Source organism: Cebus imitator, unplaced genomic scaffold, assembly GCF_001604975.1.
Source record: "Cebus imitator isolate Cc_AM_T3 unplaced genomic scaffold, Cebus_imitator-1.0 Scaffold314, whole genome shotgun sequence".
In the NCBI taxonomy this organism is placed as follows: domain Eukaryota; kingdom Metazoa; phylum Chordata; class Mammalia; order Primates; family Cebidae; genus Cebus; species Cebus imitator.
This window is the reverse complement of record NW_016107629.1, coordinates 691746-710886: the sequence shown is the minus strand read 5'-3', so window position 1 is coordinate 710886 and position 19141 is coordinate 691746. Positions and strand designations below refer to the sequence as shown.

At 34.2% G+C, this 19141-nt stretch overlaps 1 pseudogene across 1 annotated transcript; it reads left to right on the top strand.

The window, feature by feature from the left end:
- The first annotated feature begins 12875 nt into the window (after nucleotides 1-12875).
- Nucleotides 12876-13530, top strand: LOC108286132 (annotated as a pseudogene). The gene has a single exon (XR_001817814.1). The product of XR_001817814.1 is annotated as a V-type proton ATPase subunit F-like (transcript).
- The last annotated feature ends 5611 nt before the right edge of the window (nucleotides 13531-19141 follow it).

Sequence of the window (19141 nt, the reverse complement as noted above, 5' to 3'; positions counted from 1 at the left end):
ACAGAGTCTCACTCTGTGGCCAGGCTGGAGTGCAGTGGCGCAATCTTGGCTCACTACAACCTCCGCCTCCTCGGTTCAAGTGATTCTTTTGCCTTAGCCTCCTGAGCAGCTGGGACTCCAGGTGCGTGACACCACCCCGGCTAATTTTTGCATTTTTAGTAGAGATGGGGTTTCAACATGTTGGCCAGGATGGTCTCAGTCTCTCGACCTTGTGATCCACCTGCCTCTGCTCTCCAAAGAGCTGGGATCATAGGTGTGAGTCAATGTGACCGGCCTTCCCCTACTCTGTTCCTTATAAAATAATTGTGTTGCATTCTGTTTGATCACAAAAGTAATTTTATATCAACTGATTTTTCTTTAAAATTTAGCCTTAGCTACTTTGGTTAAGGAAAACATTCTACCTCAAGTTTGTAAAATTAATCTTACTTTTCCCCAAGTTTTAGAAAGATTCTTCTTTGGTTTATATTTTTAATCAAATTTGAAATTATTTTGCATATAGTGTGTGGTATGCTATAATTTCATCACTGTTTCCATAGAAAAGGGCAATTGGGTCAATGCTTTTAATAGAATATAATCTTTTCTTAATTAATTTGAAACATTACATCTTACACCAGGTTTCCAAATTGGTTGTGTATCTTTCTGAGTTTTCTATTATTTTCTACTAACCTATCTACATACTCTTGTGCTTAAAAGACACTGTTTTAATTTCTCTAATTTTGCAGCATATCAATGAGACTGATATGAGTTGGTAGACAAATATCTAGATTGCTTGTGCCTCCAACGGTCTGACTTTGAGATGTGTGCTCTACAATGCCCCCTAGAGTTTCTTGGTGAAATTAAATTCAAATTACCTACGGTAATACATTTTTTGACAACATATGCTTGCTTCATTGCCTTTTTTTTTCTCTGTCTCACTTCCCCACTTCCCTACTAGTGCTTTCTGAAATCATCTATTATACAGCAGAATTGTACCTGAATCCTTATGTCAGGATTCTTTGGTGGAGAACCAAACACGAGTTACTAATACATTTCTATATTTATCTTTTTCTTAGGAACTAAAAGAGGCTTGAATTTTATTAAATGCTCTTTCTGAATTTAGTTAGATGATAATGTCAATGTAGTGAGTTATATTTATACATTTTTGTCTTAAATCTTGTTTTAGAGGCTATAATTTCTTTTTTAGATTAGGATTTATGAGGTTCAATTTATACACAATAAAGTTCATCCTTGTTAGGTGTTCGATTTTATTAACCTTAACACATACTTACAATAATGTACTTCTATCATCATAATAAAAAAATGGAACATTTACATTGCCCCAGAAAGTTCACTGGTGACCCCTTTTTGTTAATTCCCTCTTCCTTTTCCAGCCCCTGACAATGACTGATTGGTTTTCTACCCCTATAGTGTCCCCATTTCAAGGATGTCATATAAATGAAATGATAATAAAATAAACATACTTTTAAGTTTCTTTTTTGGATCCTATGTTTTAGATCATATGTTTTATTTGTTTTTGGCTTAACATATGTTTTGGGAGTTGCTGAGTCATATGGTTCGTATAAATTGAACTTCATAAATATACAAACTCCCTTTAACTGTGTATCCAAAGAGATATAGATATAGATATATAACTATTCAACTTATCAATTTCATCTTGAGTGAGTTTTCGAAGTTTATGCCTTTTAAAAAATTGGTTCATTTTTGTGGAATTTAGTGGGAAAAGTCACTCATCATATTCTTAGTTTTTAATATCTATAGCATCTATAGTGATGCTTTTATTCCTGATATGGGTAATTTGTGTGTTCTCTTTTTGTTGTGATACATTTGGCTATGGGTTTACCAGTTTTATTGATTTATCAGAGAAATTGATATTTTGTTACATTGACTTTATTGTATTTCAACTTCACTGATTTTTTCTCTTGTCTTTATTATTTTTCTACTCTGCTGTCTTTTGGTTTAATTTATTCTTCTCTTTCTAGTTTACTGCTATAGTTTAGATGTCCCCTCCAAATCTCATGTTGAGATGTAATCCCCTGTGTTGGAGATGCGGCCTGGTGGGAAATGTTTGGGTTATTGGAGCAGATCTCTTATGGCTTCATGGGGTCCTCAAGGTAGTGAGTGAGTTTGCCTGGGATCTGGTTGTTTAAAGTGTGTGGCACCTCTCCCACTCTCCCTCTTGCTCCTGCTGTGGTCATGTGAAGTGCCTGCTCCTGCTTTGCTTTCCGCAATGTGTCAAGACTCCCTGAGGGCTCCCTAGGAGCCAAGCCAATGCCAGTGCCATGCTTTCTGTAGAACCTGCAGAACTGTGAGCTCATTAAACCTCTTTTCTTTATAAATTACCCAGTCTTAGGTATTTCTTTCTAGCAATGTAACACAGATATCTGTTCTTTTTCTAATCATTTGATGCTATAAATTTTTTTCTATGGACTTCTTTGATTTATGCAAAATATTATGATATGATGTGTTTTTATTTTCACTTAATTAATAATTTCTAACTTCCATTGTAGTTTCCTCATTGACCCATAAATTGCTTAGAAATATGTTGCTTAATTTCCAATATTTGAATATTATCAAGATACCTTTTGACTACTGATTTCTAGTTAAATTTCATTGTGTTCAGATAATATACCTTGTATGTTTTCAATTTGTTAAAGTTTGTTAAAATTTGTTTTAAGGCTGTCAATATGTTCTATCTTGGAAAATGCCTATAGGTACTTCAAAAAATTATGTATGTTGCATATTACTGGGTATAATGTTCCATATACATCAATTAGATCAAGTTGGTTGACAACATTGTTCAGTTCTTCTGTATCCTTGATTTTCTGTGTACATGTTCTATCGATTTCCTAGGTGTGTAAAGTAATTAAAATAATTGTGAATTTGTTTATTTCCACATTCGGTTCTATGAGTTTTATTTCATGTATTTTGAAGCTCTGCTGTTAAATGTGTATAAATTTAGCATTGCTTGATCTCCTTAGTGATTAGGTATTATTAGCAATTATAATCAAAACATTTTGTGTCTTTATTTTTGGAAATAATCCTTGTTTTGAAGTTTCTTTAATGTCAATATAGCTGACCTATTTTCTTCTGATTAAATTTTATGTGGTATGTATTCTTTTCTCATTGACCAAGTCAGCCTAGTAATCAGAGTTTAGATCATTTATATTTAATGTAACCACTGTGAATGTTAAATTTAAATATAATGCTATTTTTATTTTTATTAGATTTTTTCTAATTATACTTTATTTTTACAATTGTCTTAATAATTATACTACTTTCTTTAATCTTTTCTCACTAGTTACCCCATAGTTTACTATAAACCTCATTAATTCATCACAATCTGGATTCAAATCTTACAATACCACTTTATATGTCCTGTAAGAAATATAATAATATATTTTCAATTTCCTCTCCCATCTATTGCTATGTGTATTATATTTTTTATTTTATCTATGTTAGAAATTCAAAACATTGCTTTGTTTAGATAATTTTTAAATTTTTTTTTTTAAATTTACCTTAATTTTTACTATTTCCAAGGCTCTTCATTTCTTTATATATTTCCAAGTTTGTCTGAAGGATTTCCTTTAATATGTGTAAATGCTAGTAATAAACTCTACTATGTCTTGTTTATATAAAAAGATCTTTATATTGTCCATATTTACTGGGTGTACAATTCTGTTTAACATGTTTCTTTTTTCTCATTCTTTCTTTCTTTTATTCTTTCCTTCTTTCTTGTAGTGAATGCATTTAATACTATTCCTTCTAAGTGATGCTTAGCTACATCTCTATTTCTCATCATTGATATATTATGATTTCATTATTGTTCAGTTTTAAATATGTTTCCATCTTCATTGTAATTTTTTTAAACTTATTTCATTGGGTTTTGTTTTGTCTCATCTGGAATTTTACCATTGTAACTTTCAAATTTGCAGCCTATAAACTTTTTCCTGTAAAGGTCCAGAAAGTAAATATTCAAGGCTTTGCAGAACATATGGTCTCTGTCCAACTAATCAACTCTGGCATTGTTATGCAAAAGAAGCTATAGGCAATATATAAATCAATGGGCATGGCAATGCTGTAAAAAAGCTTTATTTATAAAGACAGTCAATGAGCAATTGCCCAACAGTCCATTGTTTCTTGAATTTTATCCAAAGGTTTCTTCAGATGTTATTGCAACTTACTTTGCTGCCTAACACATGCTAATTTTTATCAAAATGTTTTCTGTGTCTGTTGGAGAAGAATGTGGGTTTTTTGATAGACATATTTATACACACATTTTACAAGCTATTTAATTATATTGTTATTCAGATCATTTATGTCTTTTTTGTTTTATATTTCCTTTAATAATATAAATAATTAGGGTTTTGAATTTTTAATTTCTGTGGGTACATAGTAGGTATATATATTTATGGGGTACATGAGATATTTTGAGGAAGACAGGGAACATGAAATAAGTACATCATGAATAATAGAGTATCCATCCCCTCAGGTTTTTATCTATTAGCTTGCAAATAATCCAACTACACTCTTTAAGTAATTTTAAAATGTACAGTTATTATTGACTACAATCATCCTCTTGTGCTAGAACATACTAGGTCTTGTTCATCCTTTCTGTTTTTTATTTGTACTTATTAACCATCCTCACCACCAATCCATCCCCAAACCCCAATACTCTGCTCAGCTCTTGTAACCATCTTTCTACTTTCTATGTCTGTGAGTTAAATTGTTTTAATTTTTAGATCCCACAAATAAATGACAACATGCAAAGTTTATCTTTCTGTCCCTGGTTTATTTCACTTAACATAATAATGTCCAGGTCGATCTATGTTGTTGTACATGACTGGCTTTCGATCATTTTTATGGCTGAGTAGGACTCCATTCTGTATATATACCACATTTTCTTTCTTTTTTTTAGTTAGTTAGATGGAGTCTCGCTCTGTCACCCAGGCTGGAGTGCAGTGGCGTGATCTTGGCTCACTGCAACCTCCACCTCCTGGGTTCAAGCCATTCTCCTGCCTCAGTCTCCCGAGTAGCTGGGACTATAGGCATGTGCCACCACGCCCAGCTAATTTTTGTATTTTTAGTTTCACCATGTTGGCCAGGATGTTCTCGATCTCCTGACCTCGTGATCCTCCTGCCTTGACCTCCCAAAGTGTTGGGATTACAGGCGTGAGCCACCACACCCAGCCACTACATTTTCTTTATTCATTCATCTGTTGATGGACATTTGGGTTGCTTCCAAATCTTAGGAATTGTAAACACTGCTGCAGCAAACATGGGAGTGCAGCTATCTCTTGGATATACTAATTTTCTATCTTTTGAGTATATCCCCAGCAGTGGGATTGGAGGATCATATGGTAGCTCAAATTTTAGTTTCGAGGAACCTCCAAACTGTTCTCCATAGTGTTTGTACTAATTTACATTTACATGAAAATAATTAGCTTTAAAATTTAAACAGTTCCAGAGCCATTTGGAGTTCATAGGTAATAAAGTGATGGAACAATGGGCCATTTCTGTACATATAGTTACATGGATTTAAATGAAATGTTCCTAGCTATTTTTATTAATAAATAAAACTTGGTATTTCAAATGGGAAAAATGTGCTGGAACTTTCACATATATTGCTATTGTAAGTCCAAATATAATATTTTATTTTATATCAAGCCATTATTCTATGCTTGTTTCAACTTTCCTGGGCCAATAAATATGGTTTGTGAAAAAACTATTCACTATCATTTTACTTAATTTTTTATATAGCCCTCTTGGAGGTTATCTGAATTGTATACAAAGTGGGACAGGCAAGATTATAAGGCTAGGAAGAATAAAAGGGAACAATGTTTCTAATTTTATACACAATTTCTCTACTACTTAAGGTTCTCTTGAAGCTCTCCTAGGAACACTGAAAGACATTTTTCTCTCTAAGTCTCAAATGTTTTGATTTACACAGTACAATTATTAAAAACTATAGCCAGCTTTATATATTCCATTTACAGACAAATCTTGACTTAATACTTCCAGTCTTCTACTATTGGTATACCAAATATTCATGTTCAGGTCAGCGGGATGGCATATAAAATAAAACATAAAAAAGCCTGAGAAATATAAAGATAGAGTTTAAAAATAAGATTAAGAAAAAGTTTAGTCTACTGATGTTCAAGTTGTGGTGCTGCCAAATATCTTAAATTGAACTTCATGGCAGTCAAAACACAAATGGTGAACATTGCTCTAAATTTTTCATGAAGAAAATGTGAACTTATTTCTTAGAAAAAAAGTTTCTCCTAGTAGTCAGGAAACTATTTTTCTCAAAACATTTTTCAAAAAAGAAGCTATTTCATCATGTGAGAATGAGCTACTCTATAACTTCCCTGTAATAAATGTACTAATGGTATCACACTGCAGTTTCTATTTCTATGGCTCCATGCAGAGTTTCTGCAATTCACAACTCTGGGAGGCATCATTTTCAATGTCTTCTATACAAACGGCTCTCATTGACATTATGCAAGACTTACACTGTCCAGCTATTCACACAGTCCCCAAGATAGATAAGCCAAGGCCACAACACTGAATGCAGCTTAGTGAAAAGCATTCTTCAAGAATAAAGTAACTCTGATTTTGTTGAATACTGCTTCTTTAATAGTGGTTCCAAAACCAAAGGTTGTATAAAAGACTGTGGCTATTATGCAGAACACTAACTTCTGCCTTCTCTAAGCGGCTATACATTGTTAATGGTTGTATAATCTTGCATAAGTTGGTAGACTTTCCTAAGTCCCAATTTTATAAATAATATGGAAATAATATGTATACTTGCTTCATAAGGTAGTTATGAGCTTTATATTAATAAATAATATAAAAACTTTTTTGGGATTTGAGGTAGTTTTTAGACTTTAATACGAGTCACTGGTTTCTTGATGCTAATGGAAATACAAATTATATTCTTATATATTTATTGTTATTTTAATAAGAGAACTACTTAATTAAAACTAAGTGAATAACCCTTATAAAGGAAGTATAATTGATTATATACACAAGCTTAGGTTAGGGAAAGTCATCTGTAGTATTCCTTCCTAGATAGGGGTTTATAAGACCAAGTTTTAAGTGCTGTCATTTCTACATAGTAAATGTGCATTCTTATGTAAGTAATTCAATGTTTTTTGGTTTATTTCATCATCTACAAAACTGAGGGATTGGAGTACATGATTTCCAAAGTCCCATCTGTGCATTCACCCTATATAATTGTTTACCTCTTGTGGTTGCTACTTTTTGAATAGTTCAAAACAACAGTATTAACAAATTTGGAATCCATCATGGCCCAGAAGTCTGAGATTAATGGGACATGGAGGTAGTAAGGTTACAGTGTATCAACAAATCAATATCTAACTGCCACTTTACTATCTTCGAAATGAAGCCTTTTATATCAACAGAATACTACAGGCGCCTTATTGAAAAGCAATCTAAGATAGAGTGATTTAGAGAAAGCTCAAGGAAAGATAAATAAAGTCAAGAAAAATTACAAAAGTGACTTAAAAATTTTACCCAAACAAGGAATCAAATTTATGTTAGGATTTGAGCTAATTTTTACTAGTTTCTAAGAAAACTTGCCCTGCAAGAAGGAAAGAATATTTAAAAGGACATAAATTTGTTGATTGCCATAAGCATTTAGAAAGGGATATAGAAGAAAAAAAAGAAAGACAAACACAGTATTGAAAGCTCCGAATCTCTTAGATTAATTTAGCAGTAGAAATTAAGTTTACAGATTGAATGAAGCTTTTTGCATGCAACTGGAGCAAGCCACACCTACCATTGCTTTTCTTTGTTCCCTTACTTAGCCTAATTGCTTCTTACAATAAAAAACATCAGAGTTGCCTAGTTTTGTTTTCAACCTACCAGTGAAAGGTATCTTTAGGGTTGTTAGTGATCTCTTCTGTATTTCCTGAAAAAATAATGTGGGCAGTTGTCCAGAGTAAAATAATCCCTGCACTCTAGAAAGAACTCCATGTAATTCCCTCACACCATCTTGCAATGCCAACTCAACTTTCCATGCGTTACATTCTGATTGTTTTTTATCCTTTACAACCCAAAATAATGGGATGAGAGAGTGTGAAAAGCTCCTTTCCATTTTATTGTTGATATATGATGGGCTGAGGGAATAAAATGAACACATTTAACAAACTCCAAATATGTTATTTACATTGATGATTCTCCATTTCTAAGGTCAGGATATTTTGATTGAGCCTTAGAAGGATTAGATGTTTTATTCCTTTGCTTACCATGGAATTATCCCAGCTGGGAATCTAAAATAAAAAAATTTTGCTGTTTCTAATTGGCTCCATTTTCCATAGATTTCAAATAGAAACATTGAAACCCTGTGTGGAATAATGAACTATCATTGATTTTGAACTGAATTATCAAATATACATGTGGGATATTAGATTAACCTGTAAGAGTTTACATGATTCTCTATCATGGCAAGATTTAAAAGATTTTTTAAACCCCTTCAAAAAATCCAAAAAGGGAAATCAGTGTTGACCAGTGTTAAGAAGTCATTCAATTTGTATTATTGGGAAACTAGATGTATTCATTTTCTTAGTGTCTGGTGTATATAAAAATATGTATATTAGTAAGCAGTATGCAGCCTCCTTACTGACCCCTTACTGACTGAGTCAAGTGTACTGTAAATATGATTGTGCAGCTTATTTAAACAGTTACCATTTTAATGATATGTTGATTCTGTAAATCATTTGTCAGTCGATATGTAGAGGTTATTTATGTGTTTGTTTGTTTGTTTTCATCTTCCTAAGTCTATAAGGCTGACAGATCTTAAGCCTAAAATGTTTGCCAGGTGAAATGCTCACAGTCATTATTTTTATTTATTTATTTATTTGTTTTGCAGAGTTTAAAAACATTTGCTTGACCCCCTAGAGCTGGAAGTATTGACTTTTTTAATGGGTACACTTTTCTCAAATGGAGTCCATTGCTTAAATCCAGCATCCGCTCCTTTGTTGAAGGAGCAGTTTTTTATTTCCAACCAAGTAATTACTGTTCTTTTTGCCACTGATAATGTGTTCAAGAATCTATATAGTCTCTCAAGGAAATTTAAAGTTTGTCTTCCATGCCAGAAAGCAAAGAGGCAATAGGAATTTAATAATTTATAAGTTATAACTTTTTTCTTTTGATTTTTTACTTTTTTTTTATTTTATTTTTTTTCTTTTTTAATTTTTTGAGACAAATCTTTCTTGCTACCCAGGCTGGAGAATAAGGGTGGGATCACAGTTCATGTAACCTTGAACTCCTGGGCTCCAGCGAGCCTCCTGCCTCAACCTTCTGAATAGCTGGGACTACAGGTATACACCACCATCCTCAGCTAATTTTTAATACTTTTTTGTAGAGATGGGGTCATAGTATGTTGTCCAGGCTGGTCTCAAACTCCTGATCTCAAGCAATCCTTCTGCCTTGGCCTCCCAAAATGCTAGGTTTACAGGCATGAGCCACCATGCTTGGCCTATAACTTTTATGTAAATATTTTTTTAGCTTTATTCTACATGATAAACTTACTTTATCTTTTGAGATCAGATAGGTGGAACACCCCAGAGTGGTGTAGACAGGTCTGTCATTTCTTTTTTCCTGTACAGATTCTCTCAAGAAGTTAGGGATTACAGAAACTAAGATTTCTTAATCTACTTTTACAAAAAAAAAAAAAAAAAANAAAAAAAAAAAAAAAAGAAGAAGAAGAAGAAGGAAAACATCTAAAGAGTGAAAAAGTTACATCAATTTGACCAGAAGTTCCAATCACTTACATTACTGATCATATAAACACTAGACCCTCTTCCAATAATCTATGATATATGGTGGTAGATGGTGGTAGGAGAGAATATTCTTTTTTAGATTTGCAGTAACTTTCTTGCCTTGGGCAGGTTGGAGTTGAGACTTGTCTATTTTCTGTCATTTCTTCCTAGATCCCTGGATAAGGTATAGCTCAATCATCAACTTAACATCTACCTCCTAAAATGGCCTTGCTCATAGACCTGAGCTACTGATCAATACTTATTAATTTTAAAATTCCTCTATACTTTAAGGGTTCAAGGACAGTTTGCTCTGGCTCTCCAGAGCCTAGAAAGAGTAGTCTAGCAAGAGACGTTTGAGAGTGCACAGCATGGATGGTAGAAAATAAAAAATAGTTCAGTGGGTCTATGATGTAGCATCTAAGAGTCTCATTGTGAGAGAAGAGGCTGAGGATGTTTAAAGGAAGAGTCAGCAAAAGGGGGAAGGCACATTTGTAGGTTTCTTATATGCTTTTTCAGGGTTTGGACTTGATTCTGAAAGCTGGATGGCATTAAGTGAGATTGAGCAGAGGAGTGTATTAACGAGTTGTTGTTTTTGTTTGTTTTATTTTAAGAAAATTCACTATGGAGGCCCTATAAAGAAAAGCTCACAGGAATAAGTAGATGCCATCTGATAGCTAGAAAGCTCTTTTAGCAACCTGTTTAAGAAATCTGAATGCATAATAAATGTAGCAACTGTGGATTGATATAAAAGGGACAGATTGGAAAGGAGTGGAAAGAATGGAATAGGTAACATTTATTGTTTGATTAGATATAATAATAAAAATGTCATATCAAAGGTGACTACAGATTCTGATCTGTACAATTGAGTAGAATTTGAAGTCTGTTTATTTACTTTATATACTAAACAAGTTTTCAAAGATAATTTAAGGTGGCTGGAAAGAATTATAATTAAAAAGATTAAATATCAACAGCACAAATTTTAGAAAAAAATTAAAAACAAAGAAAACAAAAGAAATACAACCAAAAGAAAGGCATGACACAAATGGAAAACTACGGTATTATAACAAAATAAAATAGAACTAAAAGTGGCATGAGTACACAAATGTATTTAATGAAAGTTTATAAACTTGCTAAAGGTGGGTCACAAATCATTTCAGCACAAAGATGTTTAGTAGTTTATTCAGTAAGGGAAACATAATCAGTAACAAGATCCAAGGGGCTGCCTGGAAGGTCACAACAAATTCACTGTTGCTGAAACTCATAATCATTTCTGTTTCTGCAACAAGAAAAATTCACATCCACGAAGTAGTGTCATTTGCTGAAAGAGTAAAGAAAGTAATAGATTTCAGAGAAAAATAACTCTGAAGTCAGTCTAGCCAATGTTAAGTCACTGCATCTCTAACTAAACGGATTTCTTGCTCTTTTCAAATAACTACTGTCCAACACTTTCTGTTATTCTTGATTCCTATATGAGAGGCAGGAAACAAACTTTTGTTTTGGGAATCTGTAATGTACTTTTGACAGAGAAATTTGCCTTGCACGAATAGCTTTCCTCTTTTTCTCTGCCTTGATAACCCTATCTCTTCTGATTTCACCTCCTTCATTTCCTAAGTCATCAGTGCAGTTGTATCATATTTTTATACAATGTATTAACAACTGTATGGCCTTAAATGTTTGAACTTCAAAGGCCTTAAATATTTCAAATCTTCTTTATTCCCCACTTGCTCTCTCCAACATCAAAATTCTGTAATCCAGGTTTTATAAAGTATGCAATGTGTCTCACTGATAGTACTTGAAAAGATTTTGGGAGATACATGAATGTGGTCTTAAAAAACACAGAATCACATACTGAGAATACATTCCTCTCTCAATTTTCTTTCATATTTTTTGATAAATTCAAGAAGCAGTACTCCATTTTGTATATTTTTAAGAGTTTTTAATACTAATATTCTTTAATCCCAAATCTCTGCTTTAGAGTCTTTTAACAGTCAGTGGTAGATAACTAGAATTTAATAATTTATTTCTTCTGTTTTTATTGTGTTATCTTCGATTTTCACAAAATGATAGTGTTTCCTTTTTAGGGCAGTGAAATAGAACTTCCTTTTAAAATAAATTTATTTCAGTTAAGAAGTGAATTGAGTGCATTAATAATAATATTTAAATATTAATATTAAATGATGTACAAATATGGGAAAAAACTTTTGAAAATATTACACTTATTTCATGGATATGGCACAGATCAGAAACCTAAGATGCAGATGACTAACTTTGGGAAACAGCTATGATGTCCACCAACCCAACCTACTTGCCTCTCTGCAAATTTACCATATTAACAACTGTTACTCCTTTGCTGTGCTGGTAGCTTAGCTTTCAAATCTCCCCTAGCCGTTTCCACTTGATGAACTCCTACTCATCTCTCAAAAATTAGCTTCTGCATATCCTCCAATGTGGAGCTTTTGCTTATTTTACCTACTGTACTTCATATAAACTGTTACTTATTAAACTGTAGTCAAGTATTTGTGCAAGTATCAATCTCCCCAGTTGACTGCAAACTCTTTATAGCAATGTGTTATTCATCTTTGTATCTCTAATTTCTACCACAGTGATAGGCACAAAATAGGCAAACGTTTGATTAATGAATTAATAAAAATTTTGTGTATCTCTTGTAGATGAACATAGTTTTTAGTTTGTTTAATATTCAATGAATGCTAGTCTGTGTGCGCGCGCGCGCACGTGTGTGTGTGTGTGTGTGTGTGTGTAAGTTTTAGCAGAACTAACAATATGAATGTACTTAATGCCACTGAGCTGTACACTTTAAAATGATTAAAATGGCAAATTTGTATTATGTGTATTTTATCACAATAATTTTTAAAACTTTACAGAAGGTAAACAAAAATTAATATTTTACTGTTATATATTGAGACATAATTTTTCCTGAGCATATATTAGACCCATTAAAGATGGACTAACCAAAGATAAGTTTAAGAATTTACCAGAAATTATCACACCAGACATCAAGCCTGATTAATGTGTCAAGCTTAAAAATTGATTGCACTTGGGAGGCGGGGCTTAGGTGGCTTCTGGTGCTCTGGGGTGATCTCTGCCCAGATGGCAGGGAGGGGGAAGCTCATCGCAGTGATCGGAGACTAGGGCACGGTGACTGGTTTCCTGCTGGGCGGCATAGGAGAGCTTAATAAGAACCGCCATCCCAATTTCCTGGTTGTGGAGAAGGATACAATCATCAATGAGATCGAAGACACTTTCCGGCAGTTTCTACACCGGGACGACATTGGCATCATCCTCATCAACCAGCACATTGCAGAGATGGTGCGGCACGCCCTGGACGCCCACCAACACTCCATTCCAGCTGTCCTGGAGATCCCCTCCAAGGAGCACCTGTATGACGCCACCAAGGACTCCATCCTGCGCAGGGCCAGGGGCATGTTCACTGCCGAAGACCTTTGCTAGGGGACTCCTCACAGCCCTCAGCCCTTCCCTCGTTTCCAGGCCTCTCCCCAGCCTTGCCATCAGCCTCTTTACATTTTGAGCCTCTGATTTCCAATTCCCTGCCCCTTCCCACTCCATGAAGAGGCTAAGTGAGGCACTTCTAGGTTGCTGGGGCTCTGCTGTAAAATCAAGGCTGGTTAAGGAACAGGAGCCTGACCATCTTCTGTCCACCACCTCTCCCCTGTGCTGTTACACGGTGTCATTGTTGATGTTAAATTAAAGTCATATTCTTGCTTCTCTCTGAAAAAAAAAAATTGATTGCACTTGTTTATGGGGTTACAGATGAAGTCCAAGAATACAAGGTTAATCTCAGGCAGTAGAGCCATTTTGTAAGTAGTATACATATTTCTTCAGGTTTAATAAGTGGGTTAGGTGTAGCTGGTTAAGGACTTGTATGCTCTTGTGAAAATTAGTCGTTTCCTCAATACTGGACACTCAGGTGAATTATGTATTGTCATTCAAATATTATTTCAAACAATCACTTTTGATAATAGAAACAAATGGTAGCTAAGTTTATTATTTTTTTAATTGTTATTTTCTGATAAGGATTCAAAAATGGGATGTGGGAGCAGGGTCTGAGAAGGCCTAAATCTGAGCATCTGAAGGCAATGGAAAACCTACTAACACAGTCAGAACTCTCTTCCCTATAAATGCTCCTCTCAGCACATCTACATTGTTTTGTTTTGTTTTTTCTTATTAAATGAACTGTCACAAGGTGGATCCACAATGTGTGCTGAAGTTGGCTGCCCATGTTCATATTCTGTCTCCAAGCACATTGAGAGAATAACTTTGTGATGGTTCTGATCTAGTCTAATCCACTGCGCTCAAGGCAGACGCATCTTGTTTTACATATACGATTATGGGGCTAAACCCTGGGACAGAAGAGGGGGCAAGACAGGAGGTCTTTGTGGGCTGAGCAGACAACCCAAGAGGTTTGCTACCTATGCTCACGCTTCATTGGTGGTACCCAATGTGCTAGCATTGTCCATAGTATTTCAGCAATTTGAAAGAAAGGATAAAACTTTAGCTGGCTCAACAGCCTCTCAAGAAACCCTAAAATTGGGTAAATATCCCTTACCCCAAGAGCAATGTTTTCCATGCTATTAGCCAGATAATACCTATCATATTTCTTTATTTCCTTCATACATTTTTTTCATCACCCTTATCCTGTTTATGTGTTTGTTTATTTACTGTTATCTCTACTCCCACTCTGAAAACTTAAGGACCTTAACTGTTTAGTTTACTGTCGTATACCACTGCCTAGAAGAGCTCCTGGCAGATAATTGCTGTTCAGTAAATACTTGTTAAATGGAAGAAGTTTAAAATATCTCACGTTCAAAATTCACTTTAAGAAATATGTGAATGTTAAAATGTAATTTTAAAATAGTAGAACTGTTGGGGTTTCATCCCACTCTGTTAGGGTTTAGCCCACATTAGAAAGGGCTGCAGGGTGTCTCACTCGACGCTTCCTAAAATTTATTGAGTCACAAATCCTTTCACAGTAAAATTTATTAAGTGGCATTTTTAAAATCCTTAAGTCTTTTTACATTTTTCCATACTATGTGATGAGTTTCTTTCAAGTAAAATATTTGGGACCAATTTATTATTAAATATTTTTAGTTTTAATGCAAACAGTAGTTTGCATTAAATATTTTTAATGCAAACAATAGTATCTATAATATATTTTAAAAACTGACCTATTGGAACAAATTCTCTTACTGCTTATTTTTAAAACAATTTAAACAGAAAAAGATATAATATAAATAAATATTCATTTCAAAATAACATTAAACTTGTTTGATTTTCATCATTGTAAATGTGTTTATTTTTATATTTTTGTTTTTTGAGACAGAGTCCCACTCTGTCACCCAGGCTGGAGTGCAGTGGGATGATCTCAGCTCACTACAACCTCTGTCGCCTGGGTTCAAGCAATTCTTATGCCTCAGGCTCCCAAGTAGGTGAAATTATAGGCATATGCCACCACACTCAGCCAATTTTCGTATTTTTAGTAGAGACGAGGTTTCACCATGTTCCCTCTACTGGTCTCGAACCCCTAGGCTCAAGCCATCTGCCTGCCTTGGCCTCCCAAAGTACTGATATTACAGGCATGAGCCACTGCACCTGGCCTCATCATTGTAAATGTATTTGTAATTTGAGTACTTGCTGTATGATCAAATACACACAGCTTTTACAACCAGATGAATTTCTCTTCAGAATTCTTGTATTTTTTAGTCTTGCAAAAATGAGAACTTTTAATATTTGTGTTTTGTTTCTAAAAATTAGAAAAGGATTTTTTTCAGGAAGCTACATGTAAGTACTTCTCAAAAGATTAGAAATTGGTGGAGATTTCTGGCTAAATAATATGAGTTACTTATGGACATTTTTTTCCTGATCCTCTTCCTTTACCACTAAAAGGAAAGGAAAAACTGCATAAACTCATAAAGAAAAAGAATAAGAAAGGCTGCTTTAATGGATGATTGATTTCAAGAAAAGTTTACAGGCTAAGAAACAGGTGGATAGTAACTGAATGAACGGAGCAGAGGGAGCTACAGTGTTACATTTCTACAGAACAGTTTTCCGAAGAGGAGCAAGATGCCTTGCCACCGGAACCTAAGAGGATCTAGACTTGGAGCTACCTGGTTTAGCAGACAAATAAAGTGAGACAAATAAATTAATTAAAATGGAAGCAAAATTGAGAAATATAAAAATAATGATTTTGGAACTTTACTTCAAAACGTTCCCTAGGAAGGGAAAGTTAAGTAGATGAAAGGTAGGCCTTAGCTATACACAAACGAATGAGCCACTTTCTAGAATGTTTACCTATTTGCATGCTCTTCCTTCTTTTATCCACATTAGGTTCCCAGAACTGTTTTTTTGTTTTGTTTTGTTTTGTGTTTTTTTCCCAGAGTGTCCCCTCCAGAGAGGGGAATTAAAAGGTGGAAGCAAAGTCTGATCCAGTCATCCTTCCGGACCATTCCTATTAGCTTAGATAGGCCTAGGGACAGGTGGGCTACCAGGACTGAGAATTATTGGGAATATTACCAGGCTTTGCAGACCATTCAGGTATCAAAGTAACTAGAGGACTGTAGAATTAATTGAGATGGTAGAGAATAGATTTGAGTATAAATGAACTAAAGGACAGAGCAAGAGCTTCTTAGTGGACAGCTTGTGGACATTGGAGAGTTGGAATCACGGTTCAGAAATCTGGGCAGACAGGACCATGGTTGAAAGATTTGTCAGAGTGCTAATACAGCATTCTAATAAATATTGCAGCTTAACATTTAGTTTGATATTTGTCATTTGCCATCTTAATTTTCATACCTCAAAAATTTTTTTAACATGTGAAAAATCATCTCTAATTTCTGAAAAATCTCTTACAATAATGATCAGAAAAAGTACCATAATTTATATTTCTCAAAAAGTTAAATCTGTGAGCTTTATGCAAGTGTAGTGGAGTAGTAAAGTTATACGTATGATTAATTCAGCCTCTAGGGAATATAGCCTTTTATCCTTTCATGCAACCATTTCTGTTTGAGTATACAGAAATGCACCCTAAACTGTGTTCATAAAACCAACAGATGTGTAATTGCAGTCGTGGAGCATTGGTCAGTTCACCTTACTCTTCTTTAGAAGATTAGTTTTTGTCAATGCAACATTTTGTTTCTGCTGCTGTGGATCCTTTTTTCCTTCTTCTTTTTTTAATTAGCAGTACCAGCAATCCTGCTGTAAGTACCGTCCAAAAGAAAGGAAATCAGTACCTTAAAGGGACATCTTAACTACCCTGTTTAATTTAGCACTATTCACAATAGCCAAGACATGGAATCAACCATCCATTGAGTGTCCAGCAATGGATGAATGAAGTAAACGTGGTACATATACAAAATTATCATTCGGTCATGAAACAGAATGAAATCCTGTTATTTCCAACAATGTGGATGGAACTGGAGAACATTATGTTACCTGAAATAAGCCAAGCAGAGAAAGACAAATATCATATATGTAGGAACTTTAAAAATTGATCTCATGAAGGTAGAATAGAATGACAGTTACCAATAGGGCAGAATGATGGTTACCAGGATGTTGGGAATGGTAGTAGGAAGGGGGAAAAAATAATAGATTGGTTAGTGTGTACAAAAATACAGTTAGTTGAAAGAATAAGATCTGGTGTTTAGTAGCAAGATAAGGTGACTAAAGTTAACAATAATATTTCATATTTTAGAAAATAACTCTAGAAGTCAAATTGGAGTGTTCTTACACAAAGAAATGATACAAGTTTGAGGGGATGTGTATCCCAATTATCCTGATTTCATCATTACACGTTGTATGTTTGTATCAAAATAGTTCATGTGCCCAATGAATGTGTACAACTATTTTGTATCCATAAACATTTAAAAAATACATAAAATAAAATAAGCAGTAAATGTGATATAATTTCTAATTATTGCATTATGTGTACATAAAATAATAGATGAGTTGAAAATAAATTTTTAGGCCAAAGAATAGATTTTTATAATCTATGTAAAGGGTTTGATTTTAACCTGTACTGTTCTGAGTTATGAAAGATACGGTCTTTTTTTTTCTGAAAATAGTAAAATAAAACTTTTTTTTTTTAATTTTATTTTTCTTCTTAATTTTACACCCTAGTAAAACAAGAAACATTTTTTCATTTTCTTTCTGCAAGGACATTACTGTGTAAAGGGTACCCTTTGATAATGAAATAAATTTTTGAAATTTTCTAGCCAGAGAAGAGTTACAGTGTCAACTCTGGATAACTATGTAGTGCTACTATATATTTTATAAAGGGAGTTTCCCTAATAGAGCATGCAATTTGACACAATACAAGTGATCCTGCCCATGTGCAGACTGCAGGACTAGGAGGGGATCTAGTATTGCAGAAGTGAATCAATACTCATCCTTAGCAAACAGTTAAATATACTTACGAGAATTTTAAAAAGTGCTGTGAAATCAGAGAAAGGAAGTGTTTAGCAAGTCACTAAACAGACTAATTTAAAGGAAGCCTTTGTTTTAGGCCTTCATGGCATTTTGCTTGGCAAGATTTTTACCTCTGCTACCCTTCAGATCACCTATAAGCTACATGGCCTTAGAATAAAAATGTGACTTTAGTAAGAGGAGACCAAGAAAGGAGAGCAGAGCATGGAAAGAAAACAACTCTTAGAACTGTACACTAAGGCTCATGGAGACACTCAATAAATACATATGTGTGAGTTAATTAATATGTCAATTGAAGAATAAGTGTTGGGGAAAAAAGGAAAGGAAAAGGGTTCTGCATGGGGATAGCCAGGGGACTGCTGCAAGATGGAAAAAAACTTTGACCTTCAAATTGGCTGCAGTGACTTGAGAGGCAATACGTGGAACACTTTAAAGACAGCAGTGAAGTCTTGCCTTTGCAAGACTAGGGAAACCCAAACAATGAAGGTGCTTTAGAGACTCACATATGTGTCACCACTTGTGAACAGCTTCTCCTAATTCTCAGGATGTTTTTGCAATGTTAAAAGGCTCTGAATTCTTTAGTAGAAAAAAATAAACATAATTATGGGGTGCATAGGCTTTTGAAGTCAAACAGCTGTGGGTTCACAGCCCACTCTGTAACTTCACAGCTGTATGATTTATCTCAGTACATGACTTAATGATTTGGAATTCAACAGGGGGACTATATATTAGATAAAATGCTCCATGATACTTAGGAAAACATGGTGGGCACTCAATAAATGTGTATTTAAAATAAACAGTGTTGCATGTAAATAACCACTGAAAATAGTGTTTCTATGGTATAGGTAACTCTCCCTTAGATGTTCTAATTTAGATTCAGTTTAGTTTAGGTAGTTCAGTGC